Source organism: Solanum stenotomum, chromosome 10 (assembly GCF_019186545.1).
Source record: "Solanum stenotomum isolate F172 chromosome 10, ASM1918654v1, whole genome shotgun sequence".
Lineage (NCBI taxonomy): Eukaryota > Viridiplantae > Streptophyta > Magnoliopsida > Solanales > Solanaceae > Solanum > Solanum stenotomum.
The window spans coordinates 40,607,850-40,634,094 of NC_064291.1; the positions used below are offsets into that span (position 1 = coordinate 40,607,850).

Here is a 26,245-nt window from a genome sequence, read left to right on the forward strand (position 1 = left end):
TTTATTTTAGTTGGTGGTTAATGGGCCAAATCCATAATTTAATTATTAGGCTATATTTATATTACCTGACCCTTATTTATTATAATTAGTTAGTAGGGTTTTATAGTTATAAGTCATAAATTAGACAATGGAAAACAACAACTTCCTGGGAAGAAGGGACTTACGAGGCGGCAACAGTTAAGAGGACGAAGTAATTGCACCAGATTGTATTGATTTGGAAGCCTAACGAAAGAGGAAGGCTTAAGTTTCAGAGTGATTGTTCGATAAATTGAGGCAAGAGGATTTCTAAACTCTTGTTAAGTGTATAGAATTGTGTATTTCCTTGTAGTATGTGTTTGGGAGTAATGGGACTTGGTGATGGGTTGACTTGTACATGTTGAATAATTCTAATGATAAAAAAAAGGGTAATAAAATGCAATGTGATTAATTGTTGGTGTGTGATGTGTTGAGAATGGTTTGAAAGACTTATTGACTCGTTGTTGATGTTGTATCACGATTGTGTTGTTGTGGATTGTGCATTATTATGAAAATGGTCATCTCCTCATTATTTATGTGAACATGTCATTTACATTGTTCTGAGACATGGTTGTGACAAGTGTTATGTGAATTGAGAAAGAATAAGAAATTAAAGAGGATGTACTCGAGGGACGTATCGCGCGCCGCGATGGATACTATATATCGAGGGGTGTATCGCGCACCGCGATGGATGCATGAACAAATATGTTCCCCATGGGTCCCGGACTGTGAGACAACGGGTGTGTATTGTTAGGTCAGACATGCATCACTATACTTGACACTGCATTTCATTGCATTGCACATCTTTATTATTGGTGAACTTGATCTTGTGTGTTGCTGATCCTACGAGTGTCTTTCTATGGAACTTGTGACTGCTAAATATTGAGCCTGTTGTTGAAGATATCAAATTGTTAGAGTGTTGTTGTTGTGCTGTGGGCTTTGTAAATGTGAATTGTTAGGTTGGGCTGGTTTTATGCAGGTTGTAGTTGAGGAGGTTCGGTTGGTGTGTAAAGGAGTACCTGCATTCTATTCCCTTAGCTTGTGTTTAGAGGTTTACTTGCTAAGTACCGTGTGATTTGGTACTCACCCCTTGCTTCTACAATTTTTGTAGGTTACGAGCCTGGATTTTGTGATACTTTCCATTCTCTTATTTTTCGAGGACTCTTGGAGATTCGTGAGGTAGTTGTTTGTCATCTCAGCGGACCTCCTTACCCCTATTTATGATCTTGTTCTATTATAGAGATAAGGTCATTTGAGACTTGTATATTTCTTTTGAATCAATTGTAATACGTTAGAGGCTTATACACGTGACAACCAGGTTTTGGGGGTATATTTAAGTTGATTATGAATTTCGGCATTAATATAAAGTATGAGACTCGTATTTATGGTTTATTTCCGCATTTTATCGTGATGGTTGAGTTTTAGGCTGACTTGTCTTGGTGGGAAAAACGAGTGCTATCACGTCCATTTTTGGGTTATGACAAGTAGGGGTAAAATCGTAATTCAAATTTTAACTTTTTTTGTTCCCACTTATAGTAATACTAGTTTCTGGATACGTGTGTTGCATGTGTGTTCCAAGAGAATTTTCATAGATTTGTTGGAATAATTAAAATTTTATGAAAACATGTAGTGAGTAATAAAATGCAATTTTAATTACTAATATATCTTTAAAATGTGGCAAAAAGTACCAAATAAGGAGCGTATTTGAATGTTTAAAATCAAGTTCTTTTAAGCAACCAACTGTAAGTTTAGAATTTTGGGTAGTAGTTAGAAAACTTTCAATAAAGCCAAAAATGATTAATCAATCAGAAATTCATAGAAAATTAAATTTAAAAGTCTAATAGATAGAAAACACAAAAAAATACAATGTACTCATCTTTGTTAAGACTTTAATCATACAATATAGATGTAAACAGAAATACATAAATAGTACATAATTTTCCGAGTTCTTGTTGACTCTTTCTATCATAGTCAATCAAAATTCAAGATCCTTCTTTGTTGAGTCAAACTAAAGAATGAAACAATAGAACAAAAATGATATAAATGTTTCACTATTTTAACTATAGAATGAAAAGTATACCTAAGGATCTCATGAAACAAAGAAGATGATTTATATAAATAAAAATGGAGGAACACCAAAAGTTATCTTAAAATCTTAAATTAAATATTTTGAGGTTGTGAATATGAAAAGTATGAGAGTTATAGATATAGATATATATTAATAGTAGCAATTGAATAGGTAGTTAGATATGAGATATAAATGTGAATATTTAAAGCAAATAAAAAGGTCAAATAATAAATAAATGAAAGGGTATAAGTTCCATAAAATCAAACTAAAAAAACAACAAATATATAATATAAGACGTAAAAAAAATTGAAAAAATATTCAAATATGTTAATTAAGCTTAAGAAATATTTCAGGAAAAAAAAAATGTATGCAATAACCATCATAAATGTATATATAACTATCATTGGGTATGCAATAATTGAGAAATATGATGCCAAGAAATGTGGGTTTGGTTATTAAAATTTAATAGGTTGTAGTTATAAGAAAATGTTCTAATAGTGAAGCAAAGAAATTAGGGGGTTTAGGTTATTAGAATCTGGAGGGTTGTAGTAATTTGACTTATTTCTAAGTATTAATGCAACCAAGAAATGAGGGGTTTTGGTCAAAGGTGTACATGGTCGGGTTGGTTCGAATTTTTCAAATATCAAGCCAAACTATTTGTGTCGAATATTTGAATTTATAAACCAAACCAATAAAACTCGGGTTTTCAACCTCGAATTTTTTTTGGATATTTTTGGGTTTTTCGAATTTTTCCGGTAAAGTATTAATATAAACATATAATTTACTTGTACATCAAATATTTCTTTAGTCCTACCAAAATACAACTATCTAAGGTGTTTCTTAAGAAAATAACTCAAAATATGATATGATTAATGACACTAAAATATCCAACAAAAAAATAATAATGAAATCGCGTAAAATAAATATTGCAAATTAATAAGTCATAATGAAAATGATCATAATTTAAAAGTATTAAATCATGCTAAGATAAGTTTAATAAGTATTAGTTGTCTAAACCTATGTAAAACTAAAGAACACATATTCAATATTTTTGTCATTCTTAGTGTTGAATTGATTTTCTTTTTACATTAGTATATTAATTAGATTTTGATTTAAGCTTTATTATAATTACCAACATCTATGGACTACAATCTTTATTGGACCATTAAGAATTCTAACTTTCAAACATGAAATAATATATTAAAAGATAAAAATTATGTAAAAGTATAAGAAATATTTAAAAATTATATCAAAGTAAGTATTGTTACGTATAAAATAAAATTTTAAAATTATATATATAATGTCGGGTTGGTTTGGTCTCGAGTTGGTTTTTTTTAGTTGAAACCAAACCAACCCAAATATAGTCGGGTTTTTTTTTCTAATACCAAACCAAGTCAAACCAAATCACTATTCAGGATTTTTTTTCGGTTTGACTCGATTTGCGATTTGGTTCGATTTTCGATTCAGTTTTGTACACTCCTAGTTTTGGTTATTGAAATTTAGGGCTTGCATATATTCCAACGTGTAAAGTTAATCAAAATTTGTAATTCTTTTGATGCATTAAGATGAATGTATGTTACTTCATGAAACATTAATGTATTTCTAATTCATCATCCTTTACTATGATGTGGAAGTTATGAAAATGAAAAGGTGTCAATTATGGAGTTAATCTTTTAAATCAAGTATATATATATTTATATATTTAGATTGTGTTAAGTAAATTGAAGGAGAAAAACAAAAATAAATACAATTTTTTTTGAAAAAATGTAACTAATTTAGTTTTTAAAAGGATAAAAATGTCTAACAATTTTCTATGAATATTTTCTTCTTTAAATTTTTGACTTAACACCTTTCCTTTTTTAGAATTTAGTATAATATAATAATAATAATATTATATAATTACTATTTAATATTTAATTGACTAGCTATTTTATAATATTTTTATTTACTGTAGGGATAAAATGGTATTTCAACTTTTTAACTTTTTTTGTTCCCACTTTTAGTAACACACACACACACACACACACACACACACACATATATATATATGTAAAAGTACTCATTACCCCCCTGAACTTGAAGCTTTTTATACGGTGTACACCTAAACTAAATTCCGTTTTAATTACCCCCGAACTTGTTTATTTCTCCGTCGAGTACACCTTTATGGTCCACCTGGCGTAGAAATTGACAACACACTCTACTAGGTGCATGAGGAAGTGATTTTTTGCCACATCATAAAGCTACAACGGTAAAAAACGTAAAATCTCCATTTTTCTTTAATATTTGGCATATTTTAAAGATTTTTCCATCTCTATTCTCTAACTATTTATTCTCCCTAATCCCTTTTCCCTTTTCAAATTTCAGAATTTTTCTCTCTTTTTTGTTTTAATTGCTCTTGCTAAATTCATGAATTATAATAGGAGACTTGTTTGCTTATGTGGGACTCCTTCAATTCTGAAAATTTCATGGACAAATGACAATCCCGGACGTAGATTTCTCGGTTGTAGACACAGTCCTCATTTTGAAATCCTTGTAAGTTTTTCGATTGGTATGATCCAGAATTTCCTAGCCAAGCGAATACTGTGATTTTGGGTCTGTTGAAGAAGACCAACAAACAAGAAAAACAACTGAAGTGTAGAAGGATGTTGAAACTGATTTTGGGCATTAGTTTGACATGTAATGTGATATTGTTCTTTTATTTAGTGTGTCGCTGGAATTTTTTTTGTGAATGCAATTGTTATTAACGCAAGGTCTTTTGATTCTAGGGTTCTCATTTTGTGGATTAGTTTGGTTTGGTGTTTTAGTTATGTATGTTTCTGATGATTAAAGCTATATATATATGTATTATCTTTGTATATGGATACATTTGATTGTTTGCATCCTTAGCAACAGCTACCAAAAGTTGACCCTTACAAATTCCTTTTAGAAAACACCCATCCAGCCCTATACATCTTCTTCATCCTTGTTGGAAACCCTTTTTCATAGCATCAAAACATATATAAAATGAGTGAAATTGTTTCATCCCATTTTCTGATTCTAAATCTATAAGCTTTACAACACAAGTGCTACCAGGATTTTTTTGGAGTAACACATCCTTGTAGTCTAGGATTCTGTTAAATTCTGCCACATGATATCCCATAATTTCCTTTAAAATATTTTTTCTTGTTTTTAAACAAACTATCTTGCCTACATGAACATTCAACTCTTTCCTCACCAAATCTTGTATTTCCCACCCTTTTATACTAGGTTGATAAATAATCCTATCTTTCAAATACTTACATAAAAATTTTGAATTACACAAAATGTTATTAGTGGTCCTGGTATATATGTGCCTTGGGTTGTATGTCTTGATAGTGAAGTTCTCACTCCTCCCTTCCTTGCTTGCATACAACAGCCATGAACAATCACTTTTACACTTGACTCTTACTCCAGTACTCTCATTCACGTACTTGTCTAACTCAACTCTTTTTTTATAGCATATTTTGTAATTGCCTCTCTAAATTTCTTTACACTTTCAAATACCAAACCACACTGCCATATTACAACATCACAAGTAGAATCATATATCACTCTATTACGTACTCTTCTTTCTTCCCCTTAAACTCTCTCCTTCAAGTTCATCATCAGAAACAGGTTCTTCTTCATCACTTTGAAAACTATCACAATCAGAACTGTCATAGTATGGCTCATCTTCTGTTAGCTTACCCTTGAAATTTTTTTTGTCTTTTTCAATATCCTCATACCCTTCATCAAGTCCAACTCCACCTAAAAACCCCTTTGTTTTTTCCTTCTTCTTTCTCCTCCTACTTTCTTTAAACTTTCTCACATCTTCCTTAACAATCCTCAACTCCTCATGCACATCACTTCCATAGTCAATAGACTGGTCAGAACAAATAGAATCATTGTCTATGTCTTCCTTTGTATTTTCTTGGGCACTTGGTTCAACTTCTTCTTGAATAGAAGGTTCAGTTCCTTGTTGGACAGTAGGTTCACCTTCTTCTTCAGTATCAGTCCAATCTATTGAAGAATAATCATCATCAGTTTCTTGTTGGACCCTTGCAACCCCATCATTCTCAACTCTTTCACTAGATGGAAAGGAAGAAGAGGAACCTAACCCTAGATCTTGTTTTTTTGGCTGTGCAGTTAAAAGAACCATTAGATTCCCATGTGCATTGAAAAACTCAACCACTTGACTTAAAGATTGACTAATTTGACCTTCACTGGGACCCACATCCTCCAGAATAGTGTCATCACACACATAAATATCTACTGTGTCCCCATCATGCATAAATAATGCAATGTTACAAATGTCCTTGTCATTTTTTAATTCCACCAAATCACCCCTTAGAGACTTAGCATAAGTTTTTCCTAACTTACTAATCCCAAAAGACTTAGCATAATCTGCAAGTTCAGGAATTGACAAATGATCTTCATCCACATTCTCTATATATTCAATCCTACCCCCCAACATATATTGGACCTACCTCACTCACCAAGATACCCCAAATTTGAACCTTAAATTGAGGTACTTAGTTGCCATAGTGTCAACCTATAACCACCAATAACAATCAATATATTGTACAAGGCAACAACAACAAAACAGAGGCAACAACACCAAAAAACATACAGTAACACCAAAACAGAGGCAACAACACCAAAATAGAAGCAACAACACCAAAAAATATACAATAGCACCAAAACAGAGGCAACAACACCAAAACAGAAGCAACAAAACCAAATTTAACTCATAAGCAACAATTATACAAGGAAATTATAATAAACAATACAAAAACATAATTGGTACTTAGTAGCCATATTACTAAACACCATACAAATATACATAAGGAAATTACAAAATACACCACCATTTAACAATACCAAAATAGAATATTGAAATAAAAACCCTAGAATCTTAATTTTACTAAAAAGACCTAATTTTTTTAACTAATTACCAGAAACCCTAATACTCATGCATGCATAAGCTGAACGACTTCATAATAATACATTCATTAAGTGAAAATTCTAGTTGAAAACCATAAAACCCCTAATCGAAAACTCAATCGGAAACTATGGCGAAACCCTAGTCAAATTACGGTGAAACCTTAAACGAAAAATAGGCCAAAATATAAATGTAAAATAAAGAAAACAAACAATAACACATCATAAGAGTGGATAATCACTTACTTGGTAACAACTTCAGACAAGATCGAAAGAAAATCGATCAATTGACCAAATGCTTCACGAAATCGAGCAAGCCTTCACGTCTAAGAACTGCAACTGACCCAAATCCAGAAAGAGTTCCGTGAAATCTACCCTTTACTCCGTCGATTACACTTCTTAGAGAGCCAAAAGTTTTGAAATTTGTCGTCGTTCGTCGATTACACTTCTTACCAAAAGTTAGAGCTTAGTGAGAGGTTTAGAGCTTAGTGAGAGGTTTACAGATTAGTCCGGAAGTTTTAATCTAGGTGACAAACCTGACATTTAATTATCTAGGTGGCTAAAATTTATCCAGGTGGCTAATATTTATCTTGGTGTCATGCTCGTGTAGACATGATTGGAGTGATCGGACAATAAAGGTGTACTCGACGGAGGAATAAACAAGTTCGGGGGGCAATTAAAATGGAATTTAGTTTAGGTGTACATCGTATAAAAATCTTCAAACTCGGAAGATATATTTAAATCTTTTCTCATTCATAAACTATTTTTTCAGCAAATAATAATGTAAAAATAATGAAAACTGAGTCATAATTCAAAGTACAAAAATTTAAATAACTTATGCTTAAGTTAGAGGTTGGTGTGCATTGTCGGTTCAGTTCAGTTTTATGTATTATCGATTCGGTTTATCAATTTTTAATTTTTAAATACGCTAAATCAATAATCAAACAATAAGATATTTCTTATCGGTTTATCGATTTTGATCCCTAGCAGATCGATTTTCAGTTTAACTACTTATAGAACAACAATTTGACGCCACATGACAATAATGCAATTTTACGAATGCTCATAAAATAAAAACAATAATAACTAGGAATAATTACCAAACTAGACATACATCACTACCATATATACTAACCTTACTTCTACTTTCAAACAATTACATATATTACCACTTTTAATATTGTTTACCATATATTTTAAAAGAAACAATCAAATACATATGTCCCTTAAAACTAGGATTGATTAATTATTTGTACATTTAAACACAACAATTAGTGATCCAATAACAATCAGTATTATTCTCTCTCATCAACCTTAATGTCCTCCATTCACCTCCATTATATTTTGTCTTCCTACATCCTCAATCTCCTATCCTACGTTCATTTCCCACCCTCTCTCTCTCACTCACTCATTGATCTTCTTCACTAAATCATGAAAAATTGAATAAAAATGGAGCAATACAATCTTTCTTGGATTTTATTCGTACAAATATTGATTTTCTTTTTCTTTGTTTGAGAAGATGGGAATAGAAGTTTTGCGGCCACAAAATTATTTGATTGACAGATTCAAGGAACCTCAGCCAGCGGCGATGTTTCATCATCAATGAAAATGAGAAAGGGTATTACAATAACTACGGTGACCAGAAACAAGTTGTTTAAACGTCGAAAAAAAAGTTGAACAACAAGATCCAAAACCAATTTGAGTTGTCAATTTTGAGGAGATCTAAAGAATCGAAATCGATTTAAATGCATGAGAAAGTTATACTGGCACCATCCATTGCATATGAAACTATTCCATGTATCTGATTTATTTATTAAATGTATATGTATTTTCTATTAAATGTATATGAGTTGTTTAATGTCATGTATCTGAAGATGTTATTTCATGTATTTGAGATTTTCTGTCATGATCTAGTATGTTTTCTTAGTGTATTTGGGACACATCTGTCATGTATCTGGTCATACTTCAACGAGATCATTGTAAATCATACTTTTATGGAATTACGACAATCACAAATTCATTGTTAGCGCAATTAGTGATAATGAAGACCCACCAAAGTCAAAATGCACATTTATCGATTCAAATAATTGAATAAATACTTCATATACATAACAAGTTTCAACTACATGTATATGCTATATGCTACATGTAACTGGTACATAGGTAATTCATCTTACTCACAAAGTATTTATCAAATATACATATGTGGAAAATATTTGACTGTTCATAATTTAAAAACACAAGAGATACATCTAATGAAATTAAGTGCATGAATCAGATACATACTTCAAGTACATTAGTAAAAGGCATGTATCCAGATCCAGATAATTAATAATTTTTATTTATGTAAGATTTTTAAATGAAGGTTTGTATCTAGTTCAAAAACAACAATATACTTTGTCATCAAAATATTCAACAAAGTAACAACCTCACACATTGTTCTCTAAATATGAAATATTGAAAAAAGAAAATCTCGAAATTCAGAGAGACAAATTCAAATTTCTGAAAAGAAAAGTTGCTCATTTTGTTGTTGCTCGAAAATAAATGGAAGAAATTAGAATTTATAAAAGTTGTCAGACTAAATATACTCAAAAGTTGTTAAATGAATGATTTCCTCCTCAAATTAAGCATTTTAGTTACAGTCCTTAATTGAACATGTATCCATTCTTCGGATTCATGTATCTTAACTAGACAGATACATGTATTCAGCCAACGAAATCTAGTACAAGAAGTAATATTCACAACTACCATGAATACTAGTAATAAGAACCTTATAAACTAGTGGGATTTATGTTGTTTTCTCTAATAACTAACATGAAAAGAACTATACAAGTGTAACACAAAAAGAAATTAAGAAGAACAATGTTCTTACTTTAGGTTTTGACATTTTGTATATTATGTGAAGTTGTGAACTCAAAGTCACTACGAAGTGTTAATTGAAGGCTAAAGAAGACAGTAACTAAAAGGCAAAAATGTTCATTACCCCCTGAACTTGAAAGTTTTTATTCAGTGTACACCTAAACTATATTCCGTTTTAATTACCCCCGAACTTGTTTATTCCTCCATCACGTACACCTTTATTGTCCACCCGGCGTAGAAATTGAAAACAAACTCTATTAGGCGCGTGAGAAGGAATTTTTTGCCACATCATAAAGCTACAATGGTAAAAAAAAAAACCTAAAATCTCCATCTTTCTTTACTATTTGACATATTTTCAGAATTTTTCTCTCTCTATTCTGTAACTATTTATTCTCCCTAATCCCTTCTCCCTTTTCAAATTTCAGTATTTTTCTCTTTTTTTCGTTTTAATTGCATTTGCTAAATTCATGAATTATAATAGGAGACTTGTTTGTTTATGTGGGACTCCTCCAATTCTGAATTATAATACACCCAAAAAAAATGACGATTGAGTAAATTAAACTTTAATACAAATTAGAGTATGATATTACACACATTATATAGGAATCTAATTAATACAAAATTTGAAACAACATTAGTTCATGAAAAATAGGTTGTTAATTAAGATTATTTTTTTAAATCAAAAAATCGAATAATTATTATTGTTTGTTTTCTCAGCATTTAAATATTAAAAAATTGGTGAAAAGCTCACATTTTTGTAATTGCAAAAGAATTCTAATGTTTTAGAAGACAAATTATTTTAAACAAATTTTGGTAGATATTGAAAGAGGTGGGTGGTGGTTGAAGAGAATCAAGGTCAGTTTCTAGCTTATTAATTAAGAAAATATATATACACAAAACAAATTTAAGAAGACAAAGAGACGTTGGTTGAGTCATGAGTGTTCTTCAAAAAGTGGGGAAATGGACCCGTTTAAGTTGGCATTTACTGCCATTAATATTTCTGATTAAATTCAAAGCAATTGTGGCTAGGTGGGACTATTATTTATCCAGCTGAAAATCCACATCACCACTTTTGTCAACCTGTCACGCACGTGTAGTCACGATTGGAGTAGGTGGACAATAAAGGTGTACGCGATAGAGGAATAAACAAGTTCGAGGGGGTAATTAAAACAAAATATAGTTTAGGTGTACACTGAATAAAAAGCTTCAAGTTCGGGGGAATAATGAGCACTTTTGCCTAACTAAAAAGGTATTGAGATTAATATTTACTTATGTACGGGTAAAGTAGTAAATTATTATTATCTTAATGGGTTATCATTTTACCGAATAACCCAATATTAAAGAATCAAAACTAAATCGATAACCCAATAATTTATTTTTTATAAAACCATTAAAAATTGTTAACCCACTAATAATAAACTAATAACACTTTATTTATTCGATTTATAGGTCGATTTGATTTTTTCACACAACCTTGTATTGCACCTTAGCTTGTTATTTAAATAGTAAAAGGTATAAAAAAAAAATTTAAGACATGATGTCGAAGAATCCAATTGGTCCTATGAGCTGACCCCACAATAATGTAAGGATTATTATATATGTGTTGGGATTGCTTGCTTTAATGGATTTTTTTTTAATCTTTAGTTTTTGTAACTTATGTATTACTAATACTAATAAATACACAATGTATCTCAGCGTCAAATAATAGTATCTAAATTTCAATGTGTAGCATAGATTTTCTCCGATTTATATTATATGTCCACTTTTTTTTTTTTTTGGATATGTCTATTAAAAGATTATAAATAAAACAAAAATTTTACTAATTCAATCTTTTAACTGTTTTCATACTCTCAATTTATGGACCTTATCCAGACAATCAATGCATTCTTTTAACTTAATATGTATATGAAAAAGATCAATAGTTAAAGAATTTTTTTAAACATTACGGTATGTACACTTTCAAAAATAATTAATCTTAAGGACATAACGGGAAAAAAATTAATTAATTTTATAAATTTACAAATAATTCGAGATAAATATTTTTAATATGAACAAATAATATGAGACGGAGGAATATAAATATTAGCAATACGAAGTTTAATGACACAAGCTAATTAAGCATTAAGGGTAGGAAAAAGGAATTACAAAATTAAATCAAACTCTCACCAACAAGATGAAAATTTAAATAGTCAGTCAACTGAACTATGAAGATTATTTTAATCATTGTGTTAAGATATGCTGTGATTTTTTTCCTGTTAAACAAACCAAACAAAATTTTATGCTTGACTTTTTTGGGGGGAGAAAGATACCATATTACTACTACTTGATTTCCTTTACTTTTTGCTTTATTAAACATCATTACTTATATTTTATCCTCCTTATATAGAAGGGAGAGTTGGGAAGGACCAACATGGCTGCAAAAGTTGTACCCTTGGCTGCAAGAGTTGTGAAGGACCAACATGGCTGCAAAAGTTGTACCGTTGGCTGCAAAAGTTGTACCATGCAATTTCAACAAATAGACAAGGGCATTTTCGTAATTTCAAGGCATAAATTGGTACTTCTTTCATAAGCCACTTGTTATTGCTTAGTGCAGTTTTTTTCCAATAGTTAACTCATTCCCACTTTCTCCATTTCATTCTACGTTATTCTTTCTGAAGCTCTTGAAATTGTAGAGAAAATACTATCAAACGTTCTTAATTTCTTTGATTTTTTCTTTATTTTGTCTATTTATTTACAGGAAATTAATAAATTTTGCGCTTTGCCATTGTTGAAATTTCCAAACACGCAAAAAGAGCAAATACAGTTCAGGTAACAATCTCTTTTCCAAGTTCAAATTTGAGTCGTATCATGTATGTGTGATTATTGCTCTGTTTCAGCTTCTCCTTGGGTTCTATCATTTTATTACCCTTATTTAGAAGAGACAGTTAGAGAGGACTAACATAGAATAAGAAAGTTGCACCAAAAGGAAGTTAAATTGTACTATTTTATTTTTTTCATACAGTACATGTACTTATAGATATATTATACAGAAGGGAAAATTGTCGAACACTTTTCAACTATTGCCAAATAGGGGTATTTTTGTCATTATGCTTTTCCGTCTGAAAGTGATAAGCCAGACAGGGAAATTATTATCACTTCAACTTTTCAAAGGCTGCATTGTGTACGTGTCTTTCTCTCTATGCATTCATCAAACACCTACTCTTCTTCAATTGACCTATAATTTTTAAGGCTTTAGGGTCATCCCCATTTTCCCCCCCGTGCTATACTTTTTGTTTCTGCTTTTGCTTGTGTCTTGCTTCCTTTTCTTTTTTTTTTNCTTAATCAATCCGTCCCATAATATTAAAATATGAATGTTCCTGGATATTTCCTATTCGTCTAGAGATAAGCAGTATTTAACAATCAAATTTCTAAAAATTAATTTATTTTGAAAAATATTTTTGATGAAAATAATTTGTGTTTGATTAATAAAATTTAGGGATAATTTCAAAGACTTCTCCTTAGATATTGCTCTATCATACCTCGTGGTTTATGATATTATATTTATCTTTATTATTTTATTTTTAATATCGTAAACTAAGAGGGAAGTTAGTGACAGAGCAATACCTGAGTTGATTGAGAAGATCCTTTCAGTTGGCTAAAATCCGTCATTCAGAAAAAATTATATATTGTGGAATGATATTTATTTCCATTCTTGTTCTTTTTTTCCGTTTGCGGGTTTCTTGAAACTACATCAATTTTGTTTTCTTGCATCTCTTTGAGACTTGAGTAGCAATACTTTATAAAAGAATTTTTAAGTGTATTTTTCTCAAAAATACTTTTAAGAAAACAGTACTTTTTTAAATTTCTAAAAAATAAACAATTTGTACCATTTTTAAAAACACTGATTTTCTCCTAAAAATTTGATCAAATATCTTATTTTAAAAAAATAAACTCTTTTAAAAAATTTAAGCATTTTTAAAAAATAAAATAAAATAAGATCGACCAAACCTGAAATATTTGTGATTCACTAAGGTACAAATCATTAAATATATATCCCTGAAATATTTGTTTATTTTATGTCATTTGTTGCATTTTTAATTTATGGGTGCCGACATCATTTATATTTCGCCCTTTTCCAAACGCACTCCAATTTGGCTTTGACATTTGTCACGATTAATAGGCCTTGACAAACAAAATGCCAAATTAATTCTAAAATACTCCTTCAGTTGTGATTTACTCGTCAAATGTTTATTTGACATATCTATTAAGAAAAGGGAAAAGACTCAAATTTATCATCAAACTTTGAGAAAAAGTTTATTTATATCATTATTTCTCCCGTGAATTAAAGGAGTAATTAATTTTTTTACAAATTACATCACACAAGTATATTAGTAAAGAGTCACGATCTTATATTTTGATGCATGACCCTTTATTTTACATTCAAAGAAGGAAATTATGTACTAAAAAAACATATCCTTCCTAATGATTATTCTCCTTTGTTCTTCTAAAAAAGAGAGTAAAAAAAATGCTTTTTTCATCTCTAAAGAAGTTGATCCCCAAAATCTTAGCTTGCCCATTCCTTGTATATCACATGATGTTGTTTACTTCAATATTTTTCATATTTATAAATGACAAATGTAGGGATAATCCAAAAATTATAAGAGAATGTGTATAGTCAAGAGTAAGATAAGTGTGAATTAATCATGATATAAATGCATGAGAATATTAACATTTTTTCTTGGATAACGTGACTTTTTGCTAATACATGAATCATGTTAAATTGCTTGTAAATCTCAAAATAACCTTGGAAATTCCTAAAAAAAAATCTGTTATTTTTTTTTCTGTGTGCGCATTGAAACATTAACGATTACGTAATGATTTAGTTTCTAAGCATAAGTAATTAGATGAACAGTGTTAATTTAGTGAATGAAAAATGGTCATTTAATTTTTCAGAAACATTTAATATTTAATTAATTAATTTTTTATAAAAAAATAATTTAATGTAGGGGTAAAATGGTAATCCAATTTTGCAATTTGATGCTTTCTATTTTTAATATAATATTATTATATATATTATTATTATTATTATGATAATATAATACGATGATGATGTGATATGATGATGATGATTAAATTAAATATACATATAGATTATAGATGATAAATATTATTAAATTAGATATTTTAATTAGGAATTAATCTAAGGAAGTGCAAACGTCATTAACATTTTTATTAAAATGATACAATTTAACATTTAAATTAAATGATTAAATGTTTTTATAACATTTTAATTCATAATAGGGGTAAAATCGCAATTCAACGTTTAATTTTTTTTGTTCCCACTTATAGTAATACTAGTTTCTGGATACATGCGTTGCACGTGTGTTCTATGAGAATTTTCATAGATTTGTTGGAATAATTAAAATTTTATGAAAACATGTAGTAAGTAATAAAATGCAATTTTAATTACTAATATATCTTTAAAATCTGGCAAAAAGTACCAAATAAAGAGCGTATTTTAATGTTTAAAATCAAGTTCTTTAAAGCAATCAACTGTAAGTTTTGAATTTTGGTTAGTAGTTAGCAAATTTTCAATAAAGCCAAAAATGACTAATCAATCAGAAATTCATAGAAATTAAAATGAAATTTAAAAAGTCTAATAGATAGAAAACACAAAAAAAATACAATGTACTCATCTTTGTTAAAACTTTAATCATACAATATAGATGTAAACAGAAATACAGAAATAGTACATAATTTTCCAAGTTCTTGTCGACTCTTTCTATCATAGCCAATCAAAATTCAAGATCCTTCTTTGTCGAGTCAAACTAAAGAATGAATCAATAGAACAAAAATGATATAAATGTTTCACTACTTTGACTATAGAATGAAAAGGATACCTAAGGATCTCATGAAACAAAGAAGATGATTTATATAAATAAAATTGGTGGAACACCAAAAGGTATCTTAAAATCTTAAATTAAATATTTAGAGGTTGTGAATATGAAAAGTATGAAAGTTATAGATATAGATATATATTAATAGTAGCAATTGAATATGTAGGTAGATATGAGATATGAAGGTGGATATTTAAAGCAAATAAAAGAGAAAAATAATAAATAAATGAAAAGATATAAGTTTCATAAAACCAAACTTTAAAAAATAACAAATGTATAATATAAGACATACAAAAAAAATTGAAAAACTATTCAAATGTGTTAATTAAGCTTAAGAAACATTTCTGGAAGAAAATAAAAATATGTATGCAATAACGATCATAAATGTATATGTAACTACCATTGGGTATGCAATAATTGAGAAATATGCGGCCAAGAAATGTGGATTTGATTATTAAAATATAGTAGGTTGTAGTTATTAGAAAATGTTCTATTAATGAAGCAAAGAAATTAGGGGTTTAGGTTATTAGAATTTGGGGGGTTGTAGTTATTTGACTTATTTCTATGTATTAATGCAACCAAGAAATGAAGGATTTTGGTTATTGAAATTTAGGGCTTGTGTATATTTCAACATGTAAAGTTAATCTAAATTTGTAATTCATTTAATGCATTAAGATGAATGTATGTTACTTCATGAAAATATTAATGTCTTTCTAATTCACCATGCTTTACTATGATGTAGAAGTTATGAAAATGAAAGGTGTGAATTATGGAGTTAATCTTTTAAATAAAGTAATTTAAAAGAAATACTTTAAAGTAGATTATTAAAATGCCTACTTTATGGAGTTAATATATATATATATATANAGTATATATATATATATATATATATATATATATATATATATATATATATATATATATATATATATTATGTTAAGTAAATTGAAGGAGAAAAATAAAAATAGATACAATTTTTTTTAAAAAAAAAATGTAACTAATTTAGTTTTTAAAAGGATAAAAATGTCTAACAATTTTCTATGAATATTTTCTCCTTTAAATTTTTGACTTAACACCTTTTCACTTTTAGAATTTAGTATAATATAATATATAGTAATATTATATAATTACTTTTTAATATCTAATTGATTAGCAATTTTATAATATTTTTATTTAGTGGGGGTAAAGTGGAATTTCAACTTTTAACTTTTTTTTGTTCCCACTTTTAGTAATACTAGATAATGTTGCCCGTGCTATGCACGGGCCCAATAATATAAATGGTATATTTTAGGGCTAATAACCGAGCTTTTGAAGCGATTGTTTACGTGGATAAAGGAATAAGTTTTTTTATCACAAACATGTACTTTCTTTGACGCTATTTAAGGCATAATAAGTGTCACGACCCAAAAATGGATGTGATGGCACTCGTCATATCCCACCAAGACAAGTCAGCCTAAAACCCAATCATTTCTATAAAGTGCGAAAATAAAGCAAAGTTAAATAACAATTACTATTATGAAAACAAGTCAACTTAATTCAATCCCCAAAACCTGGTTGTCACGTGCACAAGCCTCTAATGTAAATACTAGAATTGAAATAAAATATGCAAGTCTCAAATGATGTTGTCTTTCAAGTAAAAACAAAATCATAAACAGGAGTAAGGAGGTTCGCTGAGATGACAAACAGCTACCTCTCAGATCTCCACAGAAAGCCTCGGAAACGAAGAGAATGGAAGGTATCACGAAGATCCGGGCTCATAACCTACAAAAGATTGTAGAAGCAAGGGGTGAATACCAAACCACACGGTACTCAACAAGCAAACCTCTAAACACAAGCTAAGGGTACAGAATACGGGTACTCCTTACACCCCATCCTAACCTCCATAGCTACAACCTGCATAAAACCAGCCCAACCTAACAATTCACAGTTTACAAATCATACAGCTCAACAACAACACTCTAACAGATTATATATTCTCAATAACAACTCAATATTCATTGATAACAAGTTTCACAAAAAGGCACTCACAAGATCAGCAACACACAAGATCAAGTTCATCAATAATAAAAATAATGCAATGCATGAAATGCAATGTCAAGTATTGTGACGCATGTCTGACCTAATGATACACACCCGCTGTCTCTCAGTCCGGGACCCATGGGGGACATATCTGTCCATGCATCCATCGCGGAGCGCAATACGTCCCTCGAAATGGTACATCCTCTTTAATTTCTTATTCTTTCTCAATGCACATAACACTTGCCACAACCATATCTCAGAACAATGCAAATGACATGTTCACACAAATAATTAGGAGATGACCATTTTCATAACATTGCACAATTCACAACAACACAATTGATCACATTACTCCCAAACATATACCACAAGGAAATACACAAATTTCATACGCTTAACAAGGGTTTAGAAATCCACTTGCCTCAAATAACCGAACAATCACTCCAAGACTTGAGCCTTCCCTTTTCGGTGAGCTTCCAAATCAATGCAATCTATTCAAGTACATATTCACAATAAGATTTCGAAACTAACAACACTCACATTATTATGTGGTTAGCCTTGACCTAAAAACTCGCTAGACTTTATAATTAAGTTCGTAACTCTTGATGCCAATTAACATTTCACTATCATAATTTTCCAAGTTTCAAGTCTAGGATTAAATTCCAATTATTTCCTTTCCAATATCATAATTCAAATGATATTCACTTAGTACTATACATATAATATTAACCCACATATAAACATATCTTACATCCTAGTACTGTTTATCCGTCAACCATAATAATTTAATCAATACCCTCTAGTCCATAAACATACGTAAATATATTATGCCTATCTCTGTACCATAATAGAAAGAAATTTATCTTCACATGTATGTATTGAATACGCATATATATATATACATATAAAAAATCCCTAACGTCTTAAACTCAGTAACCCTCTAAAATGATCTATAATAATTTCAATGACAATCATTGCCAATCATCACATCTTAATAACCAACAATTTGATAACAATTAATAATAATAACACGGCTAGCACTGTACCAAACCAACATTATTATAATGTAATATGCCAGCAACTATCCTTATTTTTATATATAAAGTAATTAATGTATGCCTACCAAGAATTGAAGATGGCCAAAACGTGTATCTGCAACTCTTTTTCCTCTCTGATCGATGTTGCGGCTAGGTTAGGTTATTCCTCTTCCCTTTTCTTCTGTGTTTTTCTGAATCTTCTTTATTTCTAAATTAATTATTTATTAAAACTGAAAAAATCCACCAACTTATTTTTAACACATGGTCCTAATGGTATGGGGTCTTAAATAAATGATCACTTTAGCCCACTAATTATCGATTAATTAACTCAAGTTAAACGAATAGTTCAAAATTTCCAAAAATGACCTTCCGGGTCATCACAATAAGGCTATCCGCATACAACATTTTGTAAATATTTTATGTTGTCAATTATCATGATTTATAGTATTTTTACAATAGATTCACTTCAAGAATCAGTGGAATTTTTTGTATTATTTTCAAAACATATTTTATGTTGTCAATTATCATGATTTATAGTATTTTTACACAATTTTTAAATATAAAAAAAAAATAAGACAAATAAATTAAAATGGACCCTATATATATTATTTTTGTTGTATCAATTTATGTGACACAAATGAAATTTGGATAGTCATCCAAATTTTCATATTTTTTTAAAAAATGTTTTAAGTTATTAATTATTGTGATTTGTAATATTTTTATGTAAATTTGAAATAACGTACATTACTGGTCACTTTGTACTAATTTATGTGATATGGATAAAATTACAAAATTAACCCTTTTAAAATGTCTTTCAAATATTTTAAGTTGTTAATTATTATTATTTATAATACTTTTTTGGTAATTTAAAATTATATGTGTTATTTTTTCTGTCCCAATATATGTGAGCCTGATAGAATTTTGAGAGTCAACCTATTTTATTATATAGCTTTTAAATATTTTAAATTGGTAATTATTGTAATTTTTAATGCTTTTTAAGTCATTTGTAAATGATATATTGGGTCTTTTTTTTTTCTGTCCCAATATATGTGAGCCTGATAGAATTCTGAGAGTCAACCTATTTTATTATATAGCTTTTAAATATTTTAAATTGGTAATTATTGTAATTTTTAATGCTTTTTAAGTCATTTGTAAATGATATATTGGTACTTTTCCATTTCCTTGATTGGGACTTTTCCATTTGTGATATATATATATATTTGGGCCTAAACTCCCTTTTATAATATAGTAGAAAGATATATATTTTAAGTTGTTAATTATTATTATTTATAATACTTTTTTGGTAATTTTAAAATGATGTGTTATCTTTTCTGTCCCAATATATTTGAGTCTGATAGAATTCTGAGAGTCAACCTATTTTTATTACTCCCTCCGTCCACAATTGTTTGGCAGGTATACTAAAAATAGATGTCCAAGATTAATTGTCAATTTAAACAATCAAGAAATAATTAGTCACTTTTTTCCAATTCTGCCCTTAATAATTGTGTAGTTCAATTGAAAAGTTATGTGGACTTTTGGTATTCTTGATATAGTAGGGTTATATTAGTCAAATTACACCTTGTATTAAATTTTCCTTGAGGGATGTGCATGACCTTACCCTGACAAACAATTGTGGACGGAGGGAGTATATAGCTTTTAAATATTTTAAATTGGTAATTATTGTAATTTTTAATACTTTTTAAGTTATTTGTAAATGATATATTGGGACTTTTCCATTTCGTTGATTGAAACTTTTTCATTTGTGACATATATATATTATAAAAGCTTTTAAAAGTCCCACAAGTATAATATATAATATTGAAGATTGGAAAAAGTTCCAATCTTGAATATTATATATTATACTTGGGCCTAAACTCTCTTTTATAATACAGTAAAAAATAGAAATATACGATGATATGATTTGATATATTAGAGGTTAAAAATAACGATTGATCTTTTCTCATTCTTCAGTAAATAATAATGTAAAAGTATTGAAAAACTGAGTGATAATTTAAAGTACAAAAATTTAAATAACGTATGCTTAAGTTAGAGGTTGGTGTGCATTGTCGGTTTAGTTCAATTTTATGTATTATCAATTCGGTTTATCAATTTTTGATTTTTGAATACGTTAAACTAATAATTAAATAATAAGATATTTCTTATCGATTTATCGATTTTGATCCCTAGCAGTTCGATTTTCGATTTAACCAATAAGAAAATGCTAATAGAACAAATATATGACTTCTCCAACAATTTGACGCCAACAAATATAACTACGCTGACCAAAAACAGGTTGTTTAAACGTCGAAAAAGAAGTTGAATAAAGAGGTCCAGAACCAATTTGAGCTGTCAATTTTGAAGAGATCTAAAGAATCGAAATCGGTTCAGATCCCCGAGAAAGTTATACTGGCACCATCCATTGCATCTGAAACATGTATTTGATTTATTTATTAAATGTATGTGTATTTTCTATTAAATATATATGAGTTGTTTAATGTCATGTATCTGAAGATGTTATTTCATGTATTTGAGATTTTCTGTCATGATCTAGTATGTTTTCTTAGTGTATTTGGGACACATCTGTCATGTATCTGGTCATACTTCAACGAGATCATTGTAAATCATACTTTTATGGAATTACGACAATCACAAATTCATTGTTAGCGCAATTAGTGATAATGAAGACCCACCAAAGTCAAAATGCACATTTATCGATTCAAATAATTGAATAAATACTTCATATACATAACAAGTTTCAACTACATGTATATGCTATATGCTACATGTAACTGGTACATAGGTAATTCATCTTACTCACAAAGTATTTATCAAATATACATATGTGGAAAATATTTGACTGTTCATAATTTAAAAACACAAGAGATACATCTAATGAAATTAAGTGCATGAATCAGATACATACTTCAAGTACATTAGTAAAAGGCATGTATCCAGATCCAGATAATTAATAATTTTTATTTATGTAAGATTTTTAAATGAAGGTTTGTATCTAGTTCAAAAACAACAATATACTTTGTCATCAAAATATTCAACAAAGTAACAACCTCACACATTGTTCTCTAAATATGAAATATTGAAAAAAGAAAATCTCGAAATTCAGAGAGACAAATTCAAATTTCTGAAAAGAAAAGTTGCTCATTTTGTTGTTGCTCGAAAATAAATGGAAGAAATTAGAATTTATAAAAGTTGTCAGACTAAATATACTCAAAAGTTGTTAAATGAATGATTTCCTCCTCAAATTAAGCATTTTAGTTACAGTCCTTAATTGAACATGTATCCATTCTTCGGATTCATGTATCTTAACTAGACAGATACATGTATTCAGCCAACGAAATCTAGTACAAGAAGTAATATTCACAACTACCATGAATACTAGTAATAAGAACCTTATAAACTAGTGGGATTTATGTTGTTTTCTCTAATAACTAACATGAAAAGAACTATACAAGTGTAACACAAAAAGAAATTAAGAAGAACAATGTTCTTACTTTAGGTTTTGACATTTTGTATATTATGTGAAGTTGTGAACTCAAAGTCACTACGAAGTGTTAATTGAAGGCTAAAGAAGACAGTAACTAAAAGGCAAAAATGTTCATTACCCCCTGAACTTGAAAGTTTTTATTCAGTGTACACCTAAACTATATTCCGTTTTAATTACCCCCGAACTTGTTTATTCCTCCATCACGTACACCTTTATTGTCCACCCGGCGTAGAAATTGAAAACAAACTCTATTAGGCGCGTGAGAAGGAATTTTTTGCCACATCATAAAGCTACAATGGTAAAAAAAAAAACCTAAAATCTCCATCTTTCTTTACTATTTGACATATTTTCAGAATTTTTCTCTCTCTATTCTGTAACTATTTATTCTCCCTAATCCCTTCTCCCTTTTCAAATTTCAGTATTTTTCTCTTTTTTTCGTTTTAATTGCATTTGCTAAATTCATGAATTATAATAGGAGACTTGTTTGTTTATGTGGGACTCCTCCAATTCTGAATTATAATACACCCAAAAAAAATGACGATTGAGTAAATTAAACTTTAATACAAATTAGAGTATGATATTACACACATTATATAGGAATCTAATTAATACAAAATTTGAAACAACATTAGTTCATGAAAAATAGGTTGTTAATTAAGATTATTTTTTTAAATCAAAAAATCGAATAATTATTATTGTTTGTTTTCTCAGCATTTAAATATTAAAAAATTGGTGAAAAGCTCACATTTTTGTAATTGCAAAAGAATTCTAATGTTTTAGAAGACAAATTATTTTAAACAAATTTTGGTAGATATTGAAAGAGGTGGGTGGTGGTTGAAGAGAATCAAGGTCAGTTTCTAGCTTATTAATTAAGAAAATATATATACACAAAACAAATTTAAGAAGACAAAGAGACGTTGGTTGAGTCATGAGTGTTCTTCAAAAAGTGGGGAAATGGACCCGTTTAAGTTGGCATTTACTGCCATTAATATTTCTGATTAAATTCAAAGCAATTGTGGCTAGGTGGGACTATTATTTATCCAGCTGAAAATCCACATCACCACTTTTGTCAACCTGTCACGCACGTGTAGTCACGATTGGAGTAGGTGGACAATAAAGGTGTACGCGATAGAGGAATAAACAAGTTCGAGGGGGTAATTAAAACAAAATATAGTTTAGGTGTACACTGAATAAAAAGCTTCAAGTTCGGGGGAATAATGAGCACTTTTGCCTAACTAAAAAGGTATTGAGATTAATATTTACTTATGTACGGGTAAAGTAGTAAATTATTATTATCTTAATGGGTTATCATTTTACCGAATAACCCAATATTAAAGAATCAAAACTAAATCGATAACCCAATAATTTATTTTTTATAAAACCATTAAAAATTGTTAACCCACTAATAATAAACTAATAACACTTTATTTATTCGATTTATAGGTCGATTTGATTTTTTCACACAACCTTGTATTGCACCTTAGCTTGTTATTTAAATAGTAAAAGGTATAAAAAAAAAATTTAAGACATGATGTCGAAGAATCCAATTGGTCCTATGAGCTGACCCCACAATAATGTAAGGATTATTATATATGTGTTGGGATTGCTTGCTTTAATGGATTTTTTTTTAATCTTTAGTTTTTGTAACTTATGTATTACTAATACTAATAAATACACAATGTATCTCAGCGTCAAATAATAGTATCTAAATTTCAATGTGTAGCATAGATTTTCTCCGATTTATATTATATGTCCACTTTTTTTTTTTTTTGGATATGTCTATTAAAAGATTATAAATAAAACAAAAATTTTACTAATTCAATCTTTTAACTGTTTTCATACTCTCAATTTATGGACCTTATCCAGACAATCAATGCATTCTTTTAACTTAATATGTATATGAAAAAGATCAATAGTTAAAGAATTTTTTTAAACATTACGGTATGTACACTTTCAAAAATAATTAATCTTAAGGACATAACGGGAAAAAAATTAATTAATTTTATAAATTTACAAATAATTCGAGATAAATATTTTTAATATGAACAAATAATATGAGACGGAGGAATATAAATATTAGCAATACGAAGTTTAATGACACAAGCTAATTAAGCATTAAGGGTAGGAAAAAGGAATTACAAAATTAAATCAAACTCTCACCAACAAGATGAAAATTTAAATAGTCAGTCAACTGAACTATGAAGATTATTTTAATCATTGTGTTAAGATATGCTGTGATTTTTTTCCTGTTAAACAAACCAAACAAAATTTTATGCTTGACTTTTTTGGGGGGAGAAAGATACCATATTACTACTACTTGATTTCCTTTACTTTTTGCTTTATTAAACATCATTACTTATATTTTATCCTCCTTATATAGAAGGGAGAGTTGGGAAGGACCAACATGGCTGCAAAAGTTGTACCCTTGGCTGCAAGAGTTGTGAAGGACCAACATGGCTGCAAAAGTTGTACCGTTGGCTGCAAAAGTTGTACCATGCAATTTCAACAAATAGACAAGGGCATTTTCGTAATTTCAAGGCATAAATTGGTACTTCTTTCATAAGCCACTTGTTATTGCTTAGTGCAGTTTTTTTCCAATAGTTAACTCATTCCCACTTTCTCCATTTCATTCTACGTTATTCTTTCTGAAGCTCTTGAAATTGTAGAGAAAATACTATCAAACGTTCTTAATTTCTTTGATTTTTTCTTTATTTTGTCTATTTATTTACAGGAAATTAATAAATTTTGCGCTTTGCCATTGTTGAAATTTCCAAACACGCAAAAAGAGCAAATACAGTTCAGGTAACAATCTCTTTTCCAAGTTCAAATTTGAGTCGTATCATGTATGTGTGATTATTGCTCTGTTTCAGCTTCTCCTTGGGTTCTATCATTTTATTACCCTTATTTAGAAGAGACAGTTAGAGAGGACTAACATAGAATAAGAAAGTTGCACCAAAAGGAAGTTAAATTGTACTATTTTATTTTTTTCATACAGTACATGTACTTATAGATATATTATACAGAAGGGAAAATTGTCGAACACTTTTCAACTATTGCCAAATAGGGGTATTTTTGTCATTATGCTTTTCCGTCTGAAAGTGATAAGCCAGACAGGGAAATTATTATCACTTCAACTTTTCAAAGGCTGCATTGTGTACGTGTCTTTCTCTCTATGCATTCATCAAACACCTACTCTTCTTCAATTGACCTATAATTTTTAAGGCTTTAGGGTCATCCCCATTTTCCCCCCCGTGCTATACTTTTTGTTTCTGCTTTTGCTTGTGTCTTGCTTCCTTTTCTTTTTTTTTTATGTATATACTAGATACAGGATCCGTGTTAGCACGGACTTAATATATGTTACTTTTTTTGTCGGTTTTTATTGTCATGTTATATTTTTCAAAAATCAATTTGATTAATTTTTAAAGTTAAATTAGATTACATTAATTCGATATTTACAAAAAATAGATACTCAAGAACTATATGAAAAGTACTATAAATTCTATTTTTTTGCATATCAATATGATAAAAAAATACATCGTAAAATATTAGTCAAAGTTATTATCGTTTGACTCTAAAAAATTAAACTATGACAATTAAAAGTCAACGGAGACAATATTTTTTTGTTTCAATTTATATGACATAAATAGAATTTGGAAAGTCAGTTGAATTTTAATATGATACTTAGATATTTTAAGTCATTAACTATTGTAATTTATATTACTTATTTTACGTAAGTTTTAAATAATACTACTATGTTACTCTCTCTATTCCATTTATGTAAGTTATAATACTACTATGCTACTCTCTTTATTCCATTTATGTAGCACGTATAGAATTTTGATAGTCAACTAAATTTTTACATGCCTTTTAACTTTTTAAATTATTAATTATCGTTGTATCCTAATTAACCGAATGTTTCCAAAAAAAAAAA

At 29.0% G+C, this 26,245-nt stretch overlaps 1 protein-coding gene across 4 annotated transcripts in view; it reads left to right on the top strand.

Annotated features, from left to right (window-relative positions):
- Positions 1–26,245, top strand: part of LOC125842624 (phospholipase D alpha 1-like) — a 42,830-nt gene that overhangs the window by 11,330 nt on the left and 5,255 nt on the right. The window lies entirely within an intron of this gene.